General features: G+C 42.4%; 1 long non-coding RNA gene across 1 annotated transcript; it reads left to right on the top strand.

Annotated features, from left to right (window-relative positions):
* Window positions 1-1,527: 1,527 nt before the first annotated feature.
* LOC147578422 (uncharacterized) lies at window positions 1,528-6,819 on the top strand. The gene is made up of 3 exons (XR_015255175.1): window positions 1,528-3,826; window positions 5,880-6,008; window positions 6,424-6,819. It is a non-coding gene; the product is annotated as an uncharacterized LOC147578422 (long non-coding RNA).
* The last annotated feature ends 5,175 nt before the right edge of the window (window positions 6,820-11,994 follow it).

The following is an 11,994-nucleotide window of genomic DNA, read 5'->3' as shown; positions in this document are numbered from 1 at the left end:
TCACATCCACCCGGATTCTGAACTCCCACCACAGTTTCTAGTTCATGACCCTGTGCTTCCCCCTGGTGGCCAAAAGGAGTTGCTGTAGCGGCTAAAGAGGGTCTCAAAATATTGGGCCTCCTAGCATCTATGTTTATTTAACACCCACCATGTGCTAAGGGTGAGGACACATAGAAATGAGGGATCTCTTGCTATCAAGGAGCTTTCCTATAACACTGATGCGTCAAACAAAAGGTAGCAAACATGTTTGGGTTTTGGCTTTGAAATCAACTCGCAACCACCATTCCCCTGCCTGTCAGAGGCCCAGGCGGGCCACTGACATCAGCATTATGGAATGCAGGTAGTCTCTCAGCATTAGAGCAGGCCTGTGACTTGGGTCCAGGTGCCACCTAGAGCTTTATCTCCAGCCTTGCCCTGAGCCGGGGCTTGTGGGGACTGATGAAGCTGGTAGGTGGTGGCGTAGAGCAGACCTGGCCCTACCGATTCCCCACAGGGTGTTTCTGCTTTCAGCTCTTCCTACTTACTTGGCCACCCCTCGGTCAGGCAGGCCTGCTTTTGCATGAAGTCCTTCCATGCCTGCCCTAAATCCACAATGACCTCTATGACCTCAAGACTACTGTCTACCATCATTTTCTCTTACTTTATTTTTCAAGTAGGTAAGAAATTCCCTGATGGTTGAGGCTCTGTTTTAACAGTTTTCTATCCATCTCCCCTTCTCATATTACCTCCAGAAGCTCTCAGTTTTCTCTCTTATTATGCAGAGAAGCTGCCTACTCCTTTCACATATTAGGGCTATGCTTAGGCCTCATCAAAATATTTTCTTATCAAAAATGGGAAGTAGTTAAGTCAGTTTAGGCCAAGTTATTTGGCTGCAACAAACAAGCCGCAAGTCCACATGGCCTAGAATAACAAAGGTTTAATTCTTCCTAATGCTACATGGCCCATGGGGATCGCTTTGGGGGGTGGGGTTGCCAGAAGTAGGAAGGAAAACTTCAAGACACCCTCAAATACTCAATAATTTTATTTTTAGCATACATATGCCCCCCAAAATGCATACTAAAATTATGATTCTTATTATTTTCTGAACTTCAAATTTAATTGGAAATCCTATAATTTATCTGGCGTCTGCTTTACGACCTCATTCTGGACCCAGATTAATGGTGCCTCTACTATCTTTTTTTTTTTTTTTTTTAACATTTATTTCTGGGACAGAGAGAGACAGAGCATGAACGGGGGAGGGGCAGAGAGAGAGGGAGACACAGAATCGGAAACAGGCTCCAGGCTCTGAGCCATCAGCCCAGAGCCTGACGCGGGGCTCGAACTCACGGACCGCGAGATAGTGACCTGGCTGAAGTCGGACGCTTAACCGACTGCGCCACCCAGGCGCCCCATCTACTATCTTAAACATCACAGAAAGAAAGGGGACGTGGCCATTTACACACTGGCTCTCAAAGTTTTCTTTTGGAATATACAAACATTTCCAGTGACATTATTATTATTATTATTATTACTATTATTTGTCAAAGTGAGTCATTTTGTCTTTCCCAACCTCAAAGGGGTGAGGAAGGGCAATCCTGTTATGTGCACAGAATGAGAGAACTCCAGGCTATTTGTGAAAAGTTCAAATCCCTGCCCTAGTTACGTATTCTGGTAAGAGCTACTAAGAAAATACTACATTCTCCATCTCATTACGATAAATTATATCAACTGTAATATTTATCCTTGTGATTTCTATCTAATGGCTTCCTATTGATTTCTAGTAAGCAGAGAAAGCTTTTCTTACCCATTTAAATATGGGGAGATAACTAAATGCTCCCTGTCAACTTTTCTTCTCTGCATTAAACACCTTCCCATGCACCCCCTCCCCTACTTTCTTCCTATGATGTAACTTCCAACCCTTTACCATCTGGTCACTATCTACTTGGTTATATCTGACTGTTATGTGAATGTGATGGGAAAAAAAATAGAAAAGGGGGTTTCTTTTAGGGATAAGTCAAAGATGACTGTGTAACCCTTTATTTTTGTTCACTGGCACCACCTACAAAAGAGCAGCAGTTTTTCAACCCTTGGCAACAACAGAATCACCTGCAGAAACAAAGTGGTGAGGTCCAGGCTTCTCCACCAGCGACTCTGATTCAACTGGCCTTGCCTGGGCCTGGGTATCTGTACTGTTTTGCAGTTTTGTTATCTATAGCTACATAACAAACCAACCCCAAATTGAGGAGCTTAAAGCAAAAATAGTCATTTTACTATTATCTTTCCTGGTCCTGGAGGCCGACTAGAATCAAATATATAAAAAACAAATGAACATTTTAAGAGAATTTTATGGGCAAACAAAAGCCACCAGCTTGGAGTAAAAGAGACTGAACCCATTTGGTATTTAAAGCAAACTTTGGCTCCCCCAATATTTTATAGGTAGGGGGGAGGCTGAGGGCTCTGCTTAGCACCCAAGGAGACCATATTCCTTTTTAGATTAGGCAAAGGAGGACTGTGAAAAAGTGGACCTCTCAGTGGGCAGAACCAAGGACCACGGAGAAGAGTGGACTGGGGAGTTTCTGTTGGGGAAAAGAATCGGGGTGCTAAATGTGCCCCACCCTTAGGACAAGGGGCTGCTCACCATACCTGCCCAGTGGGTCTTCAGATTTACTAGGGGAGGGGGGGTCAGTGACTGGTAAATGACTTCCCATGCATCCACTTCCCAATGGGAGTGTTAATTGTGTCCCTGTCCCTAACTGAATATTGAGTTTGTGTGTGGGAGCAAGTGACTTAATTTTTCAGGTGTCCCCCATCTAAAGGAGGCAGGCACATCCAAACCTTCTATAGCGGTGCTTGTGCCTTATGCACCAGTCCTGGACTTTGAGCTCAGAGCAGCACCTGCAGGGGAATTGGGGGTTGTCTCCCTTGGGGAGGGATAAGTGTCCTCTTAGATGGGCAGGGGAGGGAAATGCGTGTTTGGTGTGCAGAGTACAGACTATGGTGGATTATGTTAATATTTACCAAATATTGTGGCACCTTTCTCTGCAGGGCCTCTCCCTGCGGTGGGAGGGCTCTACATCCTGGTCCTTTTGTGTTCAGTGTTACATTTGACTTGCTTTGACCAATGACATGTGAGTGTCAGAGGTGACAGGAGCCACTTTTGAGCAGAAGGGTTAAGAATCATGGTGTTCACCTTTCCCTCTGCTATGACACCTGACAATGTTCCAGATAGAAGCTGCTTTCCCATTCGCTGTGCTGGAATAAAGATGGCACAGAACAAAGCCACAGCCAGCCCATAATGAATGCAGCATATGAAAAATTAAACTTATGTTGTAAGACCCTGGATGATAATATTAATGGAGAGGGCTTGGCACCCTGACAGCCCTGAGGAGCCTTGGGTCCCTCTTGCATGATGGCTACCAGCAGCAAAGGGACATAGCCTTTCAACCGCCCAATTTTCTTGTCCTCTCTGAGGAAGACTCATTCCCTTCACATTGATGCCTGCCATCAACAGTAGGTGATAGAGAGCCTCCTGGAGAGTGCCAGTCTCCAGAGAGCCTCCTGTTGACAGTTTTCATCTCTGTAGAGCAGAGAATGTGGGAAGATCTTTGGTATACTAGGTTCTGGGCTAATGAAAGCTTGCTGGACATAGGTATTTCAAGATGGTGGCCATTCAGAGGGTCCTTTTGTCCTTACTTGCTGGGGTTTTCTGTTGCCCTGGTGACATCTCAGTCTTGGCTTTCTCATTACATGATGAAGACATTGGTGGTGACAATGGAAAGGATGAGAAGATGAAAGAGGTCATACCATACCTGGTTCTATGCAGCAGAACTGAGGCTCAAGTATCGAGGTAAATTCAAGATACTTGTCTCCTGAAATCTGGACCAGCCTTAATCATCCAATAGAACCAGCAGACCAATAGAATGTGGCCAAAACAACAGTGCCTGCCTTTCAAAGCTATGTCGGAAGAAGCCTTGCAGCTCCTGCATTGGTCTCTTAGAAAACTCCCTCAAGACTCCAACTTACTGTGTAAGAATTGTGGTTACCCTGAGACCACCATGCTGTCATAGTTGCATTCAAGTGCTCCAGTTGATAGTCCACCTGAGCTGAGCCTTCCAGCCATTCTTGCCAAGGCCCCCAAAATATGAGTGAAACTGTCTTAGACTCTCAGTCCAGTATCCTCACCATCCAAATATCACAGATTGACTTCAGTTAATGCCATGTGGAACTGAAAGGTCCTCCAGCTAAATTTGGCCTGAATTCCAGACCCACAAAGTCATGAGATATAATAAAATGGTGTTATCTTAAGACATGAAAGTAATGGAACATGCACATATGCACTTAATACTCAGTCCTGGGTGCCTGGTTTTCCTTTTCTCTTAACATGGCTCCTTCTTATTGCATGCCTGGCTGCTCTAACCAGATTTCATGAGTTGGGAGGTATTAGCCTGGGACCTCCACCTTCAACAAGGATGGTCCAGTTAAACTCTTCATTCAAACAGGGTTTGGGATATGCTGAGGGTCCAATTTTGTTCTCAGCTCAAGTCCAACAAGTAATCAATCTAGTGCTTAGTGAGGACCTCCATAGGGAGAGAACTATGCTGGATGGTTAGGTAAGAGGTCTTGCTACATAAGGTAAAACAGCTCACTACGGTTTAACACTCACATGCTTAATTAATTGTGTTTCTTACAGTTAACATTGTGAGGTAGGCATTATTTTATAACATAAACAAGTGAATTGAGGTCAGGCTGTACAACAGTAAGCTCCAGAAATGAGTTTTGGACACCTAGCAGGCTTATCCACAAACCAGGCTACCTTGGATGTTAAAGCCTTAAGAGACAGATGCAAACCTTCATTTTACAAATGAGAAGCTTGAGGACCAGGAAGATGGAGTAGTATTGCAGCTGTGTTCTATCACTAATGGGGAATTCTCTAGCCAATACAGGTCCATCCTGGCCCTAAAGGGTCTCTAGAGTATAGGCCAAAACCATGTTGAGGAAGTGTTTTTAGAACTGTTGCTTTAGAGACGGAGGTAGAGGAGATGATGTCTGTACTGCCCTGTCTTATATATTCCCAGAGAATGCAAGCCTCTGGTTAGCCTCCTGCTTAGCTCCTGGCTGAGATGTGGGGGCTTTAAGGTGCCTGATGAACAGTTTGCAGGCCCAAAGCGCTGGATTCGTAGTATGAGCTTTTCTCTAGAGAAAGCATCCCCGCATGAAACCATCCATCCCTGTGGTCTGGGATAAGTCACAGAGATAGTTACATTTTTGCTTTAGAGCATGGAAAAACCAAGAAATAATAAGTCAGTGGGCCTGTTTGTGAATTGGAAGTTACTCAAAAGACCATTCCTGGCTTGTCCTGGATCTCTTGGTTTGCTGGGATGGCAAGATCCAAGCCAGTATCCATCAGCCACAGTGGGAACTGTGAAGAGGCTAGTGGGGCACACGAAATTTTTACAAAGAGAACAGGGACCCAGAGTAACTCGGATAAGGAGAAGTCCACAAATGGGGTGCGTAACTCTAAGTTGAAGTCTCTCTGGAGATTAAGTATTTATGAAGCACTTTGTACCCACAAAGTGAATTTCAATAATTTATTATCTAAACTCACAATATCACAATAACATGTAAGTATTTGTGTTATGGCTAATGACCCTAACTTGAACTATTGCCTGTAAGACAGGGGATATTTTCATGCACTTGGAACCTGTTTTTCATGCCATTGTGAAGCAAGATCAGGAATTTTTGAGCTCATACCTGAGTCTTGATCCAGACCCGTCATTACCATGCAAGCCGATAGTTCTCACCCATGGCACTTCTGTGCTGGCTCCCCTGTTGTCAGTCAGCAGCGAAAGGTGAATTTTTTCATATGAATCCCTGACAACTCTTTCCTCTTTATTCCACAGCGCTGTGATTTGCCTTTGTGCAGCCCTTTGTGTTGTGAGATGACCAGATGACATATTCGTATATTGATGATTTTGAATGTGTGCATGGCTGAGAAGATCATACCAATTAATTTTCATGCAGAAGTCAAGGTGAGAACTGCTTTGGATTGTGGCAGTTGAAACTGAAAAACTAGGGGCTGATTATGGCTTTTTCTGAAATCACCAAGAAGCCTCCAAGAAGCAATAGTTATATCTTATTTCTCATCTGACTCTTCAAATGACCCCATTCACAAAGGGGCTTCTCTACTTAATCTACCCTATCTCTCCAATTGTCTAAAATCCTACTTCACTTTTTAGCTAGAATTATGGGCCACAGGCTCTAAAAGGAATTTTGTAGACCATTTGGTCCATCTTATTTTGCTGATGAGGAAAAACCAAGATTCTAGGACAAAGACTAGCATCCATGTATTCCAAGTCTGCCTTCCATACCCTGTTTCAGAATCATGTGATGTTTAATGTTGCTAAATGGAATGCTTTTTACCTTGGGCTTTTCTATATCCCCCAGCATGCCTTGCACAGGGCTCATCCATAGCCAATTAGCCGTTGACTGTTAAGAGCCACCTGGAGTGCTGTGCTGAGGATCAGATCTTCTCATGGCTGGCCCTGTCTCATTGGTCAAGTTTCTCCCAAATGGTGACTGCTACAGAGAGGACATTAACCACCCTAGCTAAAGTGACATCCCTCCCCCACACTCTAGGCCATACTCTAGCTCCTTTCCTTGCTTAACTGTCTTTCTAGCACCTCTCATTATCTGAAACGATCTTTCTTTCCTGTGTGTTCTCTCTTCTTCTAGAATGTGAGCTCCAAGAGGACAAGGACTTTGTCTCTCTTATCCACTACGATGTCTCTGTGCTTATTAGAGAGCTGACATGTAGGAAAAAACTCAATAAATAAATAAAAATGTGGAATTGATGGCCCTGTGCTGTAACTGTTAAGTGATATCTGCCATGGCCAATGGATAGACAAGTCACAATGCCAGTGTCAAGCTTTTGTCAACATAGGGTTGGTTGCCACTGGCCAACCAGTCCTGGATGAAAAACTAGTTTCCTCCTGACATTTTCCGCTTGATTCAGCTTGACTAGTCATTAGGTATTCTAGAAACAGGAATTTCCCTTAATCACCAATTAAGAACTTAAAAGGAAAAAGACAGGTTTTTCTGCTGTTATCTCCTTTCCCCAAAACTATTATATAGTATCTCGGTGCCTGGGTGGCTCAGTCAGCTAAGTGTCCAATTTTGGCTCAGGTTGTGATCTCATGGTTCATGAGTTCAAGCCCCACATCGGGCTCTCTGCTGTCAGCAGAGCCTGCTTTGGATCCTCTGTCCCCTCTCTCTCTGCCCCTTCCCCTCTTGTGCTGACATGCTCCCTCTCAAAAATAAATAAATATTTTAAAAAAGTCTTCTAGTGTCTTATTCATCACAGAACTTCTACGATATTATACAATTCTTTCCACAGGAAATATTTATTCACTAAGCACTTGTGTTTTTCAGTACCATTTTAAAAGGATTTTGACTTTCCTAAGAATCTTGAAAAGCTGCACCACAGTGCACAGTGCACACTAGTGTGACCGATTAAGACTCAAATGTACAAAGCCATGAGCAAAGTTCAGGTAAATACGCAAATTAAACTGTTCTAAAGTAAGGTGAGCAGTATCCATTACCTTAGCCTTGCATATTGGCTGTTCTTATCCATCCTTTCCTGGAAGTCAATATTTGAAATAGGCTAGTAGTGTAAGGCAGAGGAGGCTTGAGAAAGATAAAAAAACACAAAGAGGGATTTAGTGCTTAAATATAGTTACAAATTCATCTCGATTTCTTTTTATCTCTTTTTAAAGAATTGTGGTATATATGGAAACATTTGTAGCAGGTAGAGGTTTTTGGAAATTGGCTCATTTTTAACGCAATCGATACTGTTATTTCGTGTCAAAAGCAGATATGTTTCAGTGCTCTGGTAAATCTTATCTGATTTAATATTCCCTAGGACTCTGGGGTTGTATACCATCTCTACTCTCCTAAATTTGATGGTGCCAATATGACCTGACATTTAATTATTTGCATAGCCTATTTAAAATTAAAATAGTAACAGGCACTGAGTTCTTTTCAAGTTTTAATACACTCTCCCTTTAAAAATATATTTTTCATAAATTACTCTGCTGTCTGGCAGGCCATCACATTCTTCAGTTCCTGTAATAAAAGGGGAATGGTGCTATGTGGGTGTGAAACGTGAAACGTGGAGGAGAACACCATGGTTAAACAAGAGCGGACACTGATCAAGTCCATTAATCAAAGTGCCTTTTAAATCTCTGCAAGTTGAGAACTGTAGCATCCAGGGATTTGATTAAAGAGGAAATATAAAATGGCAGAAGAGGTCCAGGAGCTGCCTGGGCAGGTCACATCTCAGAGCCCCTGATTAACAGGATGTTGTTTCCAGTGGGATTTTTTTCCCCAGGGCCATTTTTTGGAGTTTATTTGCTAAGGCAAGGTGGGTTTATTTGCTAAGGAAATGTGGGTTTATTTGCTAAGGAAATGTAGGTTTATTTGCTAAGAAAAACTCCAATGTTTCCTTCTCTTGGTTATTGGAAAATCACCAAATCCATGATACAGGAGCTTGCAAATCTCCTCAGGCCAGTAACTTATGTCTCTCCATCTTTGGATTACCCCAACTCTCCAGATTTCCATGTACCACAAAAAGGTTCCTTACCCTTTTTTAAAAAAAAATAATTTTAGAGAGAGAGAGAGAGAGAGGGAGAGAAAAAGAAGTGCATGCCAGTGTGTGTGCAAGCTGTTGGGAGGGGAAGAGGGAGAGAGAGAGAGAATCTTAAGGAGGCTCCACGCTCAGTGAGGAACCCGACTCAGGGTTCGATCCCATGACCTGAGCTGAAATCAGGTGTCAGATACTCAACTGACTGAGCCACCCAGGTACCCCCAATTCCCTAACCTTTTTATTCCCCCAAGTCCAATGTTCCATATCCATGGCTGCAAGGATTCCCAAGCACTTTTGAAGCATATTTTAACCCTACAGGTAATGTTTATTATCATTGATGCCATCTAGTCATTCTTTGATTTGTTTTTAATTTTGTTAGTCAACTCATTCAAAAATATTTATTGAACATTTATGTCTAAGTTCAAAACTACAAGTGTGAAGAAGTCTCTGGGGGTGGTGTGGGGAAGGGACTTTCTTAGGAGGGAAAGGACCTGGGAGGCTGGGAATGGGGAGACCCAGTGGGAATGAATGCATGTGCAAGGATTGGAGGAGACACAGGAAACATGGCTTGCTCCGGAATGGCAAATTTGGCAAGAGTGAGCAAGAATGAGTGTGGAGGCGTTGGCAGACAAGCAGGAACCAGGTGATAAAGGATCCCTTTCCTAGGGGATAACAGAAGCCACCCCAGGTTGTTCAATGGGTGAAATGTGTTAGATTTACATGTTGGAAAGACCCGTTCCTGGGGCAACATAGACGATAGTTTTGAGTCAGGAGAGATTTGAGTAAGAGAGAAACTAGGAGCTAAGCTTTGATCTGTATGTGAAATGTCTGGAGAAGGAGGGGAGAGGAATGGGAAGAGGAAGTTCAGGACATGCTCTAGAAACCTGCAGGACCAATGTCAGTTAGGACAAATCTTGTGAGAAGGAAGACTTCAACTCAGTCCAAGGCTGCTTTTACCTTGTTTGCTCACCAAACCTTAAGTAAGCAGATGATATGCCATTTGTGATATACTAGGAAGGTCTTCTTGTGCTTCCCTTGCTTCTACAGGGGTCCTGTATTTTGGAGGTTTTGCCAGTCCACTTCAGTGAGGTGTCCACCAGGTCAGGGAGGCCAAGGGCTGTGGCTTTCATGGCCAGCCACATCAGCACCTCGAGCCACTGATAGTTCCACAAAAGATAGGTCACCCCTATCATGTTAAGCTCTGAATTTTGAGTCTTGAGATTCTGGATTGAGCAATTTCCCATTTTCTCTGCCAGTGCTTCAGGGCCTGAACACCTCTTGTGTACCTTATGTCTTTCTATGGGCAGGGGCCACCAAGGCTTATGATACAAAAGAGTGCTTAGCCACTATGGATGAAAGGAGGAGTCTAGACCATGTGCTAGTCTTTCAGTGCAGGTAAATGGGTGGAGGGTCTTGCCATACATCTACCACAGGGGTGAACATGGTAGAAGAAGCAGGATTGGAAAATGATAGGCACTTCAGGGCATGTGAGTTTGAACCATTTGTTGGACTCAGAGGAGACTGAGGTCTGGAATTGGAGTTTGGGTCTCTTGGGACATATTTGAGATTAAAAAAAAAAAAAGAAACCATCAATGTGTGTGAATGATGGAGAATGTGTAAGGCATCAGGACAGAGCCCTGGAAAACATCCATATGTAATTAGGAGAAGAGGAGTGTTATGGATTGACTGTTGTACCCCACCACCCCTCACATTCATATTTTGAAGGCCTAACCCCAAAAGTGGTGGTATTTGAAGATGGAGCCTTTGGGTGGTAATTAGTATTATATAAGGTCAGATGAGTGGGGCTTTATTATTAGTGGCTTTAGAAGAAGAGGAAGAAAGAGACCTGTTTCCCTGCTTACATGCATTGAGGAGGGGTCATGTGAGGACAGAAGAAGGTGCAAATCAGGCAGAGAGCTCTCACCAGGAACTGAATCAGCCAGCACTTTGAATTTGGACTTTTAGCCTCCAGAACCATGAGAAAGAAAGGTCTGTTGTTTAAGCCACCCAGTCTATGGTGTTTTGTTATGGCAGTCCGAGCTGACTGAGACAGGAACCTCTGGAAAAGAAAGCACGGACTGATGGGATGCTAGAGGGAGAGATGCGGAGAGAGCTTTGTGGGGTGAGCATCAGACAGGGAGAAGCAAGGGCTGGGAAACACCTGCATTGGAGGTGTCTGGTAGGCTCTGTCAATTTATTTTGGGCTGAAATGTTGCTGTCATCCATGTGTGTATGATATATGGCACTTGCAGGTGAAATAAACCTATTAAACACTAAAGAGTGTTTCTTACTTGATTGTGCTCATTCTGATTATCAACAAAATGTTGATTTTAATCTTACAGCTTTTTTTTTCAAACTGCGGTGTTAACAACTATTTACTATAAGAAAAAAAGAATTTAGATTAGGATAAAGAAAAAAAAACACATAAAGAAATTTGTATAGAATTTCTATCTAGAGAAACTTCTTTAAAATCTCAGTTTAGTGTATGTCCTTCCTTGCCCCTTTACTCGTTTTTTTTTCACTCTCTCTTTCTTAAATTTATATTATATAATATTGTAAAATATAATGGGATCATATTGCTTTGTAACCTGCCTTTTTCAACCTAATGAACTCATTACTTGCCAATAAATATTTATCCATGGAATAATTTTGTAAATGGCTGTAACCAATCTCTTATTGTTGGATATTTAGATTGCTATTATCAAAGGATAGTGTAATCACTATCTTTATAGCCAAAAATTAATTCACATTCTTAATCATCTTCTTTGGTTAACTTCTTTAAAGTGGAATTATAGGGCCAAAAAGTGTTCAGATTTTTAAGAAATTACAGCAGTGTCCACCTGTTTGTGTGCTGTATGTATGAAATATTGAAAGAATTTCTTTAAGTCAGAATGTGTTGAGAGTGGCTAATCTATCACCATTTTATTATATAGTTCACCTTGCATGTTTATATAACTTGAAAACTAAAATACTTACAGTAAATTGTGGTGGCAAATTTTAATTCTTTCACACTAAGAAAATGGCCAGAATCCCTAATCAGAGGGGCCAAGAGGGCAATCCCTCTTTTAGACTCTTTTGGATATTCTTCACATATTGCACTTATTGTTGTGAAATTCTTATTATTTACTTGTGTACTTGTCCAAAGTTCCATCTTAAGGTACTGAATTTATCATAACTATTTTATTTGAAAGAATTTACTGCTTGCTAGTTGCTTGCTTTCCTACTGATGAGAAATGGTTGTATGAGATGGGTCTCCTGCATCTAGGTAAACGTTCTGTGTTCTGTGAGGTGCTGAGTAGTTCTAGGACCCATGGTGGTCAAGGGAATTTAAAATTTGTTCTGTTAGGAAGATTTCCTTCAGGGTGATAGTCTGA

This window comes from Puma concolor, chromosome C1 (genome assembly GCF_028749965.1).
Source record: "Puma concolor isolate L17-30 chromosome C1, mPumCon1.1.hap2, whole genome shotgun sequence".
NCBI lineage: Eukaryota > Metazoa > Chordata > Mammalia > Carnivora > Felidae > Puma > Puma concolor.
Note: the sequence above shows the minus strand (reverse complement) of the source record. Positions and strands in the feature narration are given on the sequence as shown.